Genomic DNA, 14,202 nt, shown 5'->3' with positions numbered 1-14,202 from the left:
CCAGATACAAAGCCAACATCTCAAGATCAATGGCATTAATCGAAATAACGGAAGAGATCACAAATGCAATAGATAGTAAAAAATGTGCTGCTGCAGTGTTTATGGATTTAACAATAGCATTTGACACAATTAATCATAACATCATAATAAACAAATTAGAACAGTATGGAGTCAGAGGGTTGGTATTGAACTGGGTAAAAAGCAACTTAACCAACAGGAAGCAATACGTAAAGATAGGCAAACACACTTCTACACAGCTAAAAATATCTTGTGGCGTACCTCAGGGATCAATACTCGGACCAAAATTGTTCAATCTCTATATCAGGGGTGCTCATTACGTCGATCGCGAGCTACCGGTCGATCACGGAGGGTGTGTCAGTCGATCGCCAGCCAGGCATTAAAAAAATAGTCCTAAAAATGAGCGATCATAAAACTTCACTATGACGTCACTTTCGTCACTTGATTGACATTTACGGCACTCGAGGGTCTTCTGAGATGACGCTGGCTGCTGCCAGCTCATTATTAAGAAAAAATCACCGACAGGAAGGCGAGAAACACTTTTTATTTCAACAGACTCTGGCGCTGTCACGCCAAATTTCTTCCCCCCAACAAAAATCTCCCCCCCCCCCCCTCCCATTTACTTCCGGTCACGTCATCCCATAGCTTGTGTTTGTAAAAAAAAAATTATTTTTATTTTTTATAATATAGCGTTAACAAAACGTCTGTATTAATCGGACAAATTAACTTGAGGATATTCCTGACTGAATGCACATTTGACTCGTGAACATATGCGGAAATTAATAACAGTAAGTAAATGGGGGGGGGGGGAAGGTTTTTGTAGGGGGGAAGAAATTTGGCGTGACAGCGCCGTACCTGTCGTCAAAACTCCAAAGACCGACTGCACAGTTGCACAATAAAAGCGCTGCTTCATCCTGCCTGCACTAACAAAATAAGAGTCTCAGAAAGCTGGCAGGCACAAGCTAGCAAGCTACGGAGTTTGCCGTCAATGTATTTCTTGTAAAGTGTATACAAAGGAGTATGGAAGCTGGACAAATAAGATGCCACAAACCATCCACTTTCATGTGGTATTGGACAGAAAGGAGGACTTTTTTTCTCCTCCATTTGAAAATGCGGATGTTATCAGCACCACTGCCTGATTCCTATCAAAGCAAGTCATCAGAATCAGGTAATACACCAACTTATATTCTTGTCTTCATGAAAGAAAGGAATCTATATGTGTTAAACATGCTTGCATTATCTTTAAACACCTTTAACTTGTTAACAATATTAACTATATGTGTTAAACATGGTTGTATTATCTTTAAACACCTTTAACTTGTTAACAATATTAACTATATGTGTTAAACATGCTTGTATTATCTTTAAACACCTTTAACTTGTTAACAATATTAACTATATGTGTTAAACATGCTTGCATTATCTTTAAACACTTTTAACTTGTTAACAATATTAACTATATGTGTTAAACATGCTTGTATTATCTTTAAACACGTTTAACTTGTTAACAATATTAACTATATGTATTAAACATTCTTGTATTATCATTAAACACCTTTAATTTATTAACAATATTAACTAAATGTGTTAAACATGCTTGCATTATCATTAAACACCTTTAACTTGTTAACAAAAACATATATTTCATAAATAAGTAAATATAAATCATATATATGAATGAGGTAGATCCCCGCGACTTGATCAATTGAAAAGTAGCTCGCCTGCAGAAAAAGTGTGAGCACTCCTGCTCTATATGAATAACATTTGTAAAGTTACAAAGGACTCAAAGTTAGTATTATTTGCAGATGATACAACAGCGTTTTGTTCAGGAGAAAACACACAGAAGATAATACAAACAATAACAGAAGAAATGAACAAATTAAAAAGATGGTTTGACAAAAAAACGACTATCTTTGAATCTCAATAAGACTAAAATAATGCTATTTGGTAACAATAAAAGAGAAAGTAAAACACAATTACAGATAGACGGAGGAAATATTGAAAGGGTAAAAGAAAACAAATTTGGGGGTGTAATAATAGATGATAAAATGGAAAAATTATAAATTGGAAATCTCATGTAAAAAACATACAACATAAAGTAGCAAGAAACACATCAATAATGAATAAAGCAAAACATGTTATAGACCAAAAATCACTTCATATTCTCTACTGCTCACTAGTGTTACCATATCTGAGTTGTTGTGTCGAAATATGGGGAAACAACTTCAAATGTGTGCGTCATTCACTAACTGTGTTACAAAAAAGATCAATTAGAATAATACATAATGTTGGATATAGAGAACATACAAACCCTTTGTTTATTAAATCACAAATATTGAAATTCAACGATTTGGTGCATTTGCAAACAGCTAAAATTATGTATAAAGCAAACTATTACCTGCTACCCAAGAATGTACAACAATTCTTCTCGACAAAAGAGGAGGAATATAACCTAAGAGGAAAATCGAATTTAAAACATTTGTATGCTCGTACAACACTTAAAACCTTTAGTATATCAGTATGTGGAATTAAATTATGGAACGGATTAACCAAAGAACCAATATGATTCAGTTTAAGAGACGGTTCAAACTACAAGTGTTCACAAAGTATACAGAACAAGAATTATGATGAACATCTTGAACCCTTTTTTTTTCCTTTTTTTATTGAGACAAAGATTATTTATGCATTTAATATTTGTATGCTTACTATGGTATATTTTTTATTTAGTATTTATTTGTTCACTGTTCTGTTACAGAGAACAAGGAAATTGGATACAATTGCTATGGTATTACTCTGCGTCTTCCTACTCCTTTTCGGACGTGCTGTAATGAAACAACTGGAATTGTGTGATGCATTACATTGTATCATATGCATGTTCCAAATAAATTGAAACTGAAACTGAAATGTCCAGGTGAAAGTATCTCTCTATGCAGATGACCTCTTTTCATAAGTCTCGGACATCTCCGTCTCCTTGCTGCCTTAAGTACTCTCTTCGCTTTTGGGCATGTGTCTGATTACAAATTGAACTTGGGTAAAAGTGAAATATTTCCTATAAATATATATCTAATATCTTCTGCACAATTCCCCCTTCAAAATTGCCTCGCAAAGTTTCACATACTTGGGTCTCTAGGTCACATATACGCTTGCACAGCTTTATAAAGTCAACTTTGTTTCACTGTAGTCCAAAATCCAGGGAGATTTTGATCCCTGGTCCTTACCTGATTTATCTACAGTGGCTCGTGTCAACTCTGTTAAAATTTATGTTTTTCCGCGATTTGTTCCATAATCAATCAATCAAAGTTTATTTATATAGCCCCGTAATCACACGTGTTTCAAAGGGCTGCACTAGCCACAATCCAAGTGTATACCACTTTTTCTCCTTCAGTCCTTCCTTCGTAAGTTAAATGGTCATATTTTAGACTTCATTTAGAATAAAAAAGACTCACAGGTTACGTAAGCAATATTTGAGACCTAAATTGTCAGGATTAGCACTGCCAAACTTTAAGTTTTACAACTGGGCCACTAACATTAGAATTCTTAAATATTGGCTACAATATGAAGCATTTGATCCTCCTCCAGTATGGCTGGTTTTGGATGCAAACTCAACCAAACCAATATCTTTTAGGGCTCTGGTTTACTCTCTGTTTCACTCATTAACATTTGCTTTGAAGAAAAATCTAATCGTAAAAACTTAATTCAGGATCTGGATTCAGTTTAAGTGTTATTTTGGCTTAAAGACTATTTATAGTCTTGCACCCACCACTGCTAAAGGCATGGACGAGCGTCTCCGCAGCTGGGAGGGAGAGGAGAGGAAAGGACGGAGTTTGGAGATGCTTCGGAGTTGAAAGAAGAAGGTTTTGCATATGTAGGAGACATGATTTTTGAAAAAGAGGTGGGGGTCAAACATGACCCCAAGGCTGGTAACAGACGGACAGAGAGGAATGTTGAGGTCTGACAGTGAAACTGAGATAATGTGGGAAGAGCAGAGTTGTTGAGAGGTACCAGTTTAGATGGCTTCTGTTTTTGAGCCTTTCAGCGCTACTGCTCTTATTATTATGTTTATCATGACATCAGTGGTTCATTTAGTCTCAGAGAAATAATGGCAAAATATTTGTAGGTCAAAATGGACGTACTTTAATATATTCGAGATATACCCACGGACAGCAATCTTCACAAGTTAAGATGACACTGGCGGCTTTTAATGAGAGAAAGGCTCCCAGCAACGCAAAGCAAGTGTGACGTCAGTCTCAAATAACACCATAAATAGATGCTAGATTTGTTGACAGTATTTTATATTAAAGAAAGAATGACTAAAGGATTAAAAAAAATACTTGCACATGAGTACAATAAGCAGCAACAAGTTAAAATAGAACAAAACAATATTATGTAGAATAAAATTTATATATTGTTAATACTAAACTTAATAACAAATTTGTTTTAAATGTATAGTCACATGTTTTGCCTTTTTAAAGAATATATGGCATCATAGCAAATAATGAGATGATGTCATATCGACCACGCCCTAACCACGCCCCCACCGCCACAGGTATTTTGCCAGTTTTGGGGAAACCCTGACATTAACAAAATAAAAATGTCTGACATTACGATTTGCTTTGTTAGAGATACTTTGTAATGTTTATTCTATGATGTCTGCACCTAAAGAAATTGTTCTTGGATTGCAAGAAGAAATTCAATAATTTTCTATACTTTTCTAAATAAAGGGGACCACAAAAAATGGCAGTATTGGCTTTATTTGAACAAAAAATCTTATAGTACATTACACATACAGTTGTGGTCAAAATTTTACATACACTCGTGAAGGACATAATGTCATGGCTGTCTTGAGTTTCCAAAAATTGGATTGGAGCACATGCTTGTTAGTCACAAAAAACATTCATGAAGTTTGGTTCTTTTATGAATTTATGATGGGTCTACTGAAAATGTGACCAAATCTGCTGGGTCAAAAGTATACATACAGCAACATACATTATCAATGTTGGTGATGTAGAAAAGTTACAATCAAATCAAATTAGCTTAATGGCATGGCCTATTACTTCAAGTGAGTGATTATGATTTACGGACACCTGTTGACTTCTCTGAGCCCATTTAAATAGGGCTCATGTTATGCGGTCATTAGACTCGGTTACAAACGCGACAATGGGAAAGTCAAAGGAACTCAGCACAGATATGAAAAAACGAATCATTGACTTGAACAAGTCAGGAAAGTCACTTGGAGCCATTTTAAAGCAGCAAGAGCAACGGTGCAGACAATTGTTCGTAAGTATAAAGTGCATGGCACAGTTTTGTCACTGCCACGATCAGAAAGAAAACGGAAGCTATTTACCTGCTGCTGAGAGAAATTGGTCAGGATGATCAAGAGTCAACCGAGAACCACCAAAAAAGCAGGTCTGCAATGAATTGGAAGCTGCTGGAACGTGGGGGCAGTGTCCACAGTCAAGCGTGTTTTGCATCGCCATGGACTGAGAGGCTACCATGCAAGAAGGAAGCCCTTGTTCCAGAAGCACACCTTAAGGCTTGTCTAAAGTTTGCTGCTGATCACATGGACAAAGATAAGACGTTCTAGAGGAAAGTTCTGTGGTCAGATGAAACAAAAATTGAGCTGTTGGCCACAATACCCAGCAATGTGTTTGGAGGAGAAAATGTGAGGCCTTTAATCCCAGGAACACCTAGCATGGTGGTGGTAGTATTATGACCAGGGCCTGTTTTGCTGCCAATGGAACTGGTGCTTTACCAGAGAGTACATGGGACAATGAAAAAGAAGGATTACCTCCAAATTCTTCAGGACAACCTAAAATCATCAGCCCGGAGGTTGGGTCTTAGAGGCAGTTGGGTGTTCCAACAGGACAATGACCCCAAAAAAACATCAAAAGTAGTAAAGGAATGGCTAAATCAGGCTAGAATTAAGGTTTTAGAATGGCCTTCCCAAAGTCCTGGCTTAAACGTGTGGACAATGCTGAAGAAACAAATCCATGTCAGAAAACCAACAAATTTAGTTGAACTGCACCAATTTTGTCAAGAGGAGTGGTCAAAAATTCAACCAGAAGCTTGCCAGAAGCTTGTGGATGGCTACCAAAAGCGCCTTATTACAGTGAAACTTGCCAAGGGACATGTAACCAAATATTATCATTGCTGTATGTATACTTTTAACCCAGCAGATTTGGTCACATTTTCAGTAGACCCATAATAAATTCATAAAAGAACCAAACATGAATCATGAATCATGAATGTATTTTTGTGACAAACAAGTATGTGCTCCAATCACTCTATCACAAAAAAATAAGAGTTGTAGAAATTATTGGAAACTCAAGACAGCCATGACATTATGTTCTTTTCAAGCGTATGTAAACTTTTGACCACGACTATATATATATGTATATATATATATATATATATACAGTGGGTGGGCCATCAGGGCCAACAAGGCCTTCTCTCCTGGCCTAACAAAACCAGAAATTCTGATCATAATTAAAGATAAAAGTTAATTTTTAATTTACTTTCCCTAAATATCTAAAAGTATTCATATTCTCTTCATCACGTAAATGACCGCCATAACCACAACACCAGGGGGATCTCCACTAACCACGTTAAACCCAGATTCTGTTTCTATGCCACATTTATGTGGCATAGAAAGAGAATGAGTTAAGACCTTTGTTGGAATGCGCTCCCAACAGGTATAAAAGAAAGGGCATCTCTATCCTCCTTCAAAACCGCAATTAAAGTTCACCTCTCTCTCTCTCTCTCTCTCTCTCTCTCTCTCTCTCTCTCTCTCTCTCTCTCTCTCTCTCTCTCTCTCTCTCTCTCTCTCTCTCTCTCTCTCATCTCTCTCTCTCTCTCTCTCTCTCTCTCTCTCTCTCTCTCTCTCTCTCTCCTCTCTCTCTCTCTCTCTCTCTCTCTCTCTCTCTCTCTCTCTCTCTCTCTCTCTCTCTCTCTCTCTCTCTCTCATCTCTCTCTCTCTCTCTCTCTCTCTCTCTCTCTCTCTCTCTCTCTCTCTCTCTCTCTCTCTCACTCTCTCCTCTCTCTCTCTCTCTCTCACTCTCTCTCTCTCTCTCAGACCTCTTGCTGTCCATATCCTACCAAGTCAGACCTACACTGTTCCAATATCCATTTCTCTGTTCTCAATTGTTGATGACTGATGATAACAACCAAACCTAACCCCCCCACCCCCCTCCACACCCCGGATTGTAAATAATGTAAATATTCAATGTGATTATCTTGTGTGATGACTGTATTATGATGATAGTATATATCTGTATCATGAATCAATTTAAGTGGACCCCGACTTAAACAAGTTGAAAAACTTATTCGGGTGTTACCATTTAGTGGTCAATTGTACAGAATATGTACTTCACTGTGCAACCTACTAATAAAAGTCTCAATCAATCAGAATCCAAATCAGAATCAGAAATACTTCATTAATACCCGAGGGGAAATTACAATTTTCAGCACAATCCTATTCAAGATCAGACAAACATTACAGGGAGACAGAACAGGATCGCTGACGGTCTGCCAACTTCCAGCGCCCCTTACAAAAAAGGTGAGATACAGGTAAACAATGGGGGAGGGTGAGAAAAAAATATCGGTCTAAGCCAGGCCTCTGGAGAGGGGGTCCAGACTGAGGCCAAGGGAAAAAAACAACTCAAAGCCATAGCACACATCCCTCTTACATGTCAAATTATGCTCTTTCCAATGCTGTTGGTTTTAGTTTAGCATTTGTATCCAATCAGTACTAATGAACTAAAGCAGTACTATACTATCTCTGAAATATACCAGTACTTTTTCTTTTGGTCAAGTTGTGATAATTGCTGGTAATACAGTATAATCAGAGGCGCATGTTAGGAAACACACACGACTTACAAGCAGAAACGCTGTAGAGACAGAAGAGGTAGAATGGATGCATTTTGACAAAAAAAATAACAATAAAAGGTGAAGCTATAAAGAAAAAAGTGCCGCTCTGCAAGAGGTGCTTTAAAACATGGCTAGCTTGCAAACGGCAGAATTTTAGCTACTTCTAAATCACTAATCCTCGCCTCCATGAGGACAAATAAACTTTGTTTCTAAGAAGTATCGAACCATGCTTCACTACACACCGTAGGAGGATACAATAGCTAACCGCTAACAGGAAGCTAGCGCTCCTTAATTTTAACAAATGCCATGGGTGGATCAACACAGACATCAACTGTCTCGATACAACAAACAAGAGTCGTATATAGTTGATACTAAAATGATTACATCAAAAAATGTTATTATCCCAATATGTTATGTCATTTTTTTATTGTTTATAAACCCTTGAAATACATTCTGGACAGGAGAACTTTAAGAACATAATACGCAAATGTGCAGTATCACCAAAAAACTTAAGGAAAGTGTATAAACAACAGAAGATTAAGTGATTATTACATTTTTAATAGATTATGTTAAAACAAAAAGTAAACATGTATTAACAGTAAATGAACAAGTAGAATAAAAATATATTTTTTAACCGATTGTCTCCCATAATTTTGACAAAATAATACGATCAGAAATGACACAATATGTTACTGCATATATCAGCAGCCAAATTAGGAGTCTTTGTTTGCTATGTTAATTAATGTCAAAATTGTTATTTGATTGCAATAGGAATGTATGTTATATTCGCTAACTGCTTCTTTGCTATCATTTTTACCATCATATTTGTACATATCGTATTTGCTGATATTGCTCTATTGTTGTTGTTGTGTTTGCTGTTGTTTTTGTCTCTCTGTCTTATCCCCCTCTTGTCCCCACAATTTCCCCCTCTGTCTTCCTTTTTTTCTCTTTTTATCCCCTCCTGCTCTGGCCCGGCTGCACCAAATGATAATATAAATACCAAGCGCTTGGTTTAACGTTATTTTCCCTTGCTTGCCGGCATGTGTTTAAGAGTGCACTGCTGTGTTTAGATGGAGACACGTGTGGAGAATATTGGAGACAGACTCACTTGTCCCCACACTAAAAGTATACAGCGAAGGAGAAAACGATTTGATGTTTTGCAGAAGGGGATGTGTCGTGAACGTTGTCACAATTTGTTTATAAAGTCTTTACTTTGTTTACTGGGATGTTCACTCCTCCTTTATTTAACTGCAAACTGTATTAGTCTTCAGATAACATCAATACTAGCTAAAATGTTTAGTCATCTCATCAAATTGAACGCAGGCAGTGAAGATTGTTTATTTGATGTGAGAGGTATCACTCCGGGGGTTTTTTTGTTAGCCAAACTGTTGTACTGAAACACTAGGGAGGCGTTGGAGAAGAACAAAGCTTGTTTATTAGACTTCATCTTCATTAGCCAAACTGCTTTGTGTTTTATTTTTATATCAAAAAGTAAACGCCAGTTGTTTTTTTTACATTAATTGTGTTTTTTTCATGTCACTAAGGTGTTACTTCAAAAAACATTCATGTGACACTGCATTTTGTTAATGTTTTATTGTGTATAGTTAATTCCTGTATGACATATTTCTGCTCAAACTCTTAATGGATCTGTCCCTATAAATCATCTACATGAACATATAAGTGTACATATCTTAAACAAAAATAAAAATAAAAACTCTCTCTATCAAAATGTAAAAAGAGAGATAAAGGCATCATGTAATGACAAAAAGCTGACAAGTTGATGTTATTAAAGAATAAAAAAAACTAATATTTGTCTATAAATATATGGATAACCTTATCTATAGTCTTTTTATTAGACATTACGAATGACATGATGGTATTACGTTCACACCTAAACACTGCTTTCCTTAACAATCAGTAATCATGATTTCAATATTGATAACAATAATCGTAATTATTACTTTGGTCATACATGAATAGGGTTGGGTATCGAATATCGAGTATCGATTGGAACCGGGACTAACTTTCCGATATTCCCGGAATCGTTCAAAAGTTTAAATTTCGATTCCTATTTTCGATACCAGTCCGCCGACCGGAAAAAAATATGTCCGCCGAACCGGAAGAAGAAGCCGCTGAACACCAACGAAGAAGCGCCCACCGCCGGAAGTGTTAGCATAGCCGAGCGAGTCAGTCAAGCTCAAGCATGGATAGCGGGCGTCGGCGGTCGAAAGTGTGGCTTTACTTTACAAAAAAAAATGAAATAACCGCGAAATAACAGAGCTCCATGTCCATCAAGAAACGAGTGGAGAGAGAGCTGCAGATGTACCAGGACGTTCCACCGATACTTATGTCTGACGACCCTGCTGCATGGTGGTGGAACCAACAAAAGACTTATCCTTTGCTGTCATATCTCGCTTTCTCCTATTTATGCGTTCAAGCTTCTTCCACACCCAGCGAACGTGTATTTTCCACAGCAGGAGACACTATATGTCCAGAACGCTCACGCATCCTGCCTGAGAAGGCGGATATGGTCATTTTCCCAAACAAGAACTGTCTCTGATTTTATACTGTACCTGCTGCTAATCTGGACTGGGTTTTGCAAGTTGTTTCTTATTGTTTATTTGCTTTTCTGCACCAGGTTAGCCCATCAGTGGGAGCACGGTAACATTTTTAAGTACCTGCAGCATCATACACTTTTGTGTGTAAATGTGTTTTCATGAGGTTTTCAAAAATAAAGCTCTCTTGAGGAAAGTGTACCCCTGGGAAAATGTATTCATAATTTATAATATTTATATTCAAGTTCATAGATTTGATATTTATATTCTAGTGGAAAACAGCCCTGTGAGGAATTTATAGTAAAGTTCATAAAAAGTTAATAGAATTAAAATTTGATGGAGAATGTCAGACTATTTCATTCAGAAAGACTGTAGGTTAGCTAGCTCATTTAAAATATCCTAAACTTTTTTTTGACCCTGCCTCTTAAAAGAATCGGAATCGAGAATCGTCAGGAATTGGAATCGAAACAAAGAATCGGAATTGGAATCGTTCGAATTCAAACGATACCCAACCCTATACATGAACACTGTTTTTTATCTATTTTATATATAGAAAAATAATGTTTGCCTTGGTGCCCTTCTAACTTGCCTTGGTGCCCTAAAATATGAGCCCTCCTTTAAGGCAACACTTGCCTTGACCTTAAAAAGTTAAAATTCGAGGCCTGTACATTCATATACATACAAAAACATATACACATACATAAATACACATATACATACACACATACATACATACATACATACATACATACATACAAGCACACACACATATATACATATGCATACAAATAGATAGCCTGGGCAAATTATCATATCATTACATTAGGGTTTTGTACAACTTAACGCTTGAAGTAAGGGTGCTTTCAAATGATGATCTATTTGGATTACCCTACAGGATACAAGAAGACTAACAAAATAAATAACTTATATCAATAACATCTAGAAATTGTGTTATTATTTCTAGATGTTATTTCAATCAGCTAAAATGCAATGAAATTTTAGCTGATTGAATTGAGACACATCCATGACACATTTTGGTAGCGTTGTCTTGTAACATGGCATCGGCAATCCTGATACTGCTTCAATTGAATGTGTGGCACATTAAAGGCCCAGAAACATCATGTAGTAAAGCAAGAATAAAGAGAAAACACTTTTAAAAAATGATATGTTAAATGTTACTTTGTGTTTCATCATTGATTTAATTGTTTATATATCTTGTCCACATTCGGGACACCAGTGAACTGAAGCCAATCCAAACTGACACCTAGAGGGAGGCGGGGTACAATCAAATGGACAAACAACCATTCACACTCACTTTCACCGCACCTTTAGACAATTTAGAGTCTCCAATTAACCTGACATGCATGTCATTGAGATGTGGAAGGAGGAAAAAAGAAAAACCTCACAAGCAGAGGAAAGATCAACGACCATGTTCCAACAGAGATTTTAACCCGGATCTCCTGACTGTGAGTCAGTCTTGCAAACTACTACACCCACCAGGTAAATATTTTGTATTTACCCTTTCCATCCTTTGTAACTGAGCTACTGTGTGGAACAATTTCCCTTGTGGATCAATAAAGTTTGTCTACGTCTAAATCCAATCCATTAAAACTCCAAATTATTTAATTGCAATGTATTGTATTTGTGTACAGCTCTGGTAGTGGGTACATTCGCACCCACCTGCACAAATGTACTTTAAAATGTAACAATCAAAATAAATATGACTTTTTTTTTGTTTACTAGGGCATGCATATACAATATGCATTAGTTTGACCATTTAAAATCAACGATATAAAAAAGGAGATGCTTGGAAATAGCATAAAAATGCCCCAAAACTTGGAAAAATGCGATTCATAGCGTTAATTTTTGGTGTAACCATCATGAGCGTTCTGTTTAAGTACATTTTTTATATTTTGATAAATCATCATAAATAGGTATTGATCAATCTGTGCATTTGATTTCAGTTTGCTTTTGACATCTTATTTAGAATTGTAGTTGAAACTTTTACAACCTTGTGTTGCGCTCATGATGGCGTAACCAAACTAGATTATTTTGAATATTTATTCCCTTTTTTATATTTAGTATATTTAAATATACTGTGTTTTATGCTTTTTTCTTTTTGGAACATGTATTATACATATAATACAATAAAGTCCCATATAAAATGATGTTTCTAGCAATACTTTCATTTTGCCTTTGAAAGTAACACTCCAATGTCCATTAGTGGAGCTGTACACATTTACAAACAATTGTAGAAAGTGTGTTAGGCTTTTGGTATTGAGGTCTGTAGGTAAAACATTATCCTTGGGGAATCAGGACATAGTCAACTCAATCTGGGATGGGCCAGATATTGGAACAGTCTGCAAATCATAGGCAAATCCAAGTCATAATCCCACCTCTAATCCAAAAGGATTGGATGCTGGTGGTCTCTGCCCAACATGCAATTGAGGGATTGGTTAAATCTGCTTGTCAGTCATAACACAGCTGTCAATCCTTCATCCCTCATTGTTTCAGACAATGAATGTAGTTTGGGATGCTTAGTGGGGCATCATCAAGGCCGTGTGCAAAGTGTTGGTACATTAAGGCAGTGGTCCCCAACCACCGGGCCGTGGCCCGGTACCGATCCGCGGACCGATTGGTACCGGGCCGCACAAGAAATTAAAAAAAAAATAATAATAATAATAATATTTATTTATTTTTTATTTAATCAACATAAAAAACACAATATATACATTATATATCAATATAGATCAATACAGTCTGCAGGGATACAGTCAGTAAGCACACATGATTGTACTTATTTATGTAAAAAAAAATAATATATATATTTTTTTAAATACCCCCTACCGGTCCGTGGGACAAATTTTCAAGCGTTGACCGGTCCGCAGCTACAAAAAGGTTGGGGACCACTGCATTAAGGGATGTTGCAGCACACCATGCACCGGGCAAAAGTGTCTCATTAAACAGTACACACTTCTTGAAGAGCTAGCTAACACAAACACATGCACCATCATTCAACATTCTCTAAAAACAATGAAGTAGATTTCAAGTATTCCATTTACCTTGTTGTAGAAGCGGCCAGCTGTTGCCCGGGACAAAAGTAGTTGCTTTGCCTGACGTCACACATCGAGGGCTCGAATCCCTCGGTGGAACATACCTACAAACTCGCCTTTGCCTGTTATAATGTCTATTTAAGGAGTCTCCAACGAGATACATTCGCCTACAATTGTACTATGACTACATTAGAGGATTAGTTTCCAGCTCATATGAGAGCCCGCGGCTGCATGCTACTGTAGTCCGATGCTTTACGTAATCATTAATCTGCGCCGCCAACTCAGTCCTTGTCGTTGTCATGTGTTGGAGTAATGTTGAGGACGGAAAAACACGCACCTCTCCTCCATCAACCGGTGGCTCACTTGTACGGTGAACGCCGCCTGGCAGTGAGCTCTTTCGCGGTGTCATCCGCCCAACTCCTGACCTCTCCTGCCATCACTAATTGTGTGGGCGCGCACACGCAACTGTTGGCGCGTGCACGACTGGACTGCTGGACTGAACCAGTGCCACATAATCAGCAGCAACATTGTCGCCATCATTCAATTGGTGCGGGCTGAAGCCAGGGGCACTTGTTCAATTGTAAGACAAACACAAATACGCCATGTGTGCAACAACAGCCAAATAGAACCGGAAATTGCAAACGAGTAATACTCATAGTCTGTCCAAAATATACACAAAGGTTTTAGAGCAGTGGTTCTCAAATGGGGGT

General features: G+C 37.2%; 1 protein-coding gene across 9 annotated transcripts in view; it reads right to left on the bottom strand.

The window, feature by feature from the left end:
• Positions 1–13,940, bottom strand: part of LOC133653943 (ERC protein 2) — a 421,278-nt gene extending 407,338 nt beyond the window's left edge. For all 9 annotated transcript variants that reach the window (XM_062053792.1, XM_062053798.1, XM_062053795.1 and 6 more), the window contains exon 1: positions 13,502–13,940. The gene's annotated coding sequence lies outside the window, so the exon portion shown is untranslated. The remainder of the gene's footprint in view (positions 1–13,501) is intronic.
• Positions 13,941–14,202: the final 262 nt, after the last annotated feature.

The sequence above is a fragment of the Entelurus aequoreus genome, linkage group LG07 (assembly GCF_033978785.1).
Source record: "Entelurus aequoreus isolate RoL-2023_Sb linkage group LG07, RoL_Eaeq_v1.1, whole genome shotgun sequence".
Lineage (NCBI taxonomy): Eukaryota > Metazoa > Chordata > Actinopteri > Syngnathiformes > Syngnathidae > Entelurus > Entelurus aequoreus.
Note: the sequence above shows the minus strand (reverse complement) of the source record. Positions and strands in the feature narration are given on the sequence as shown.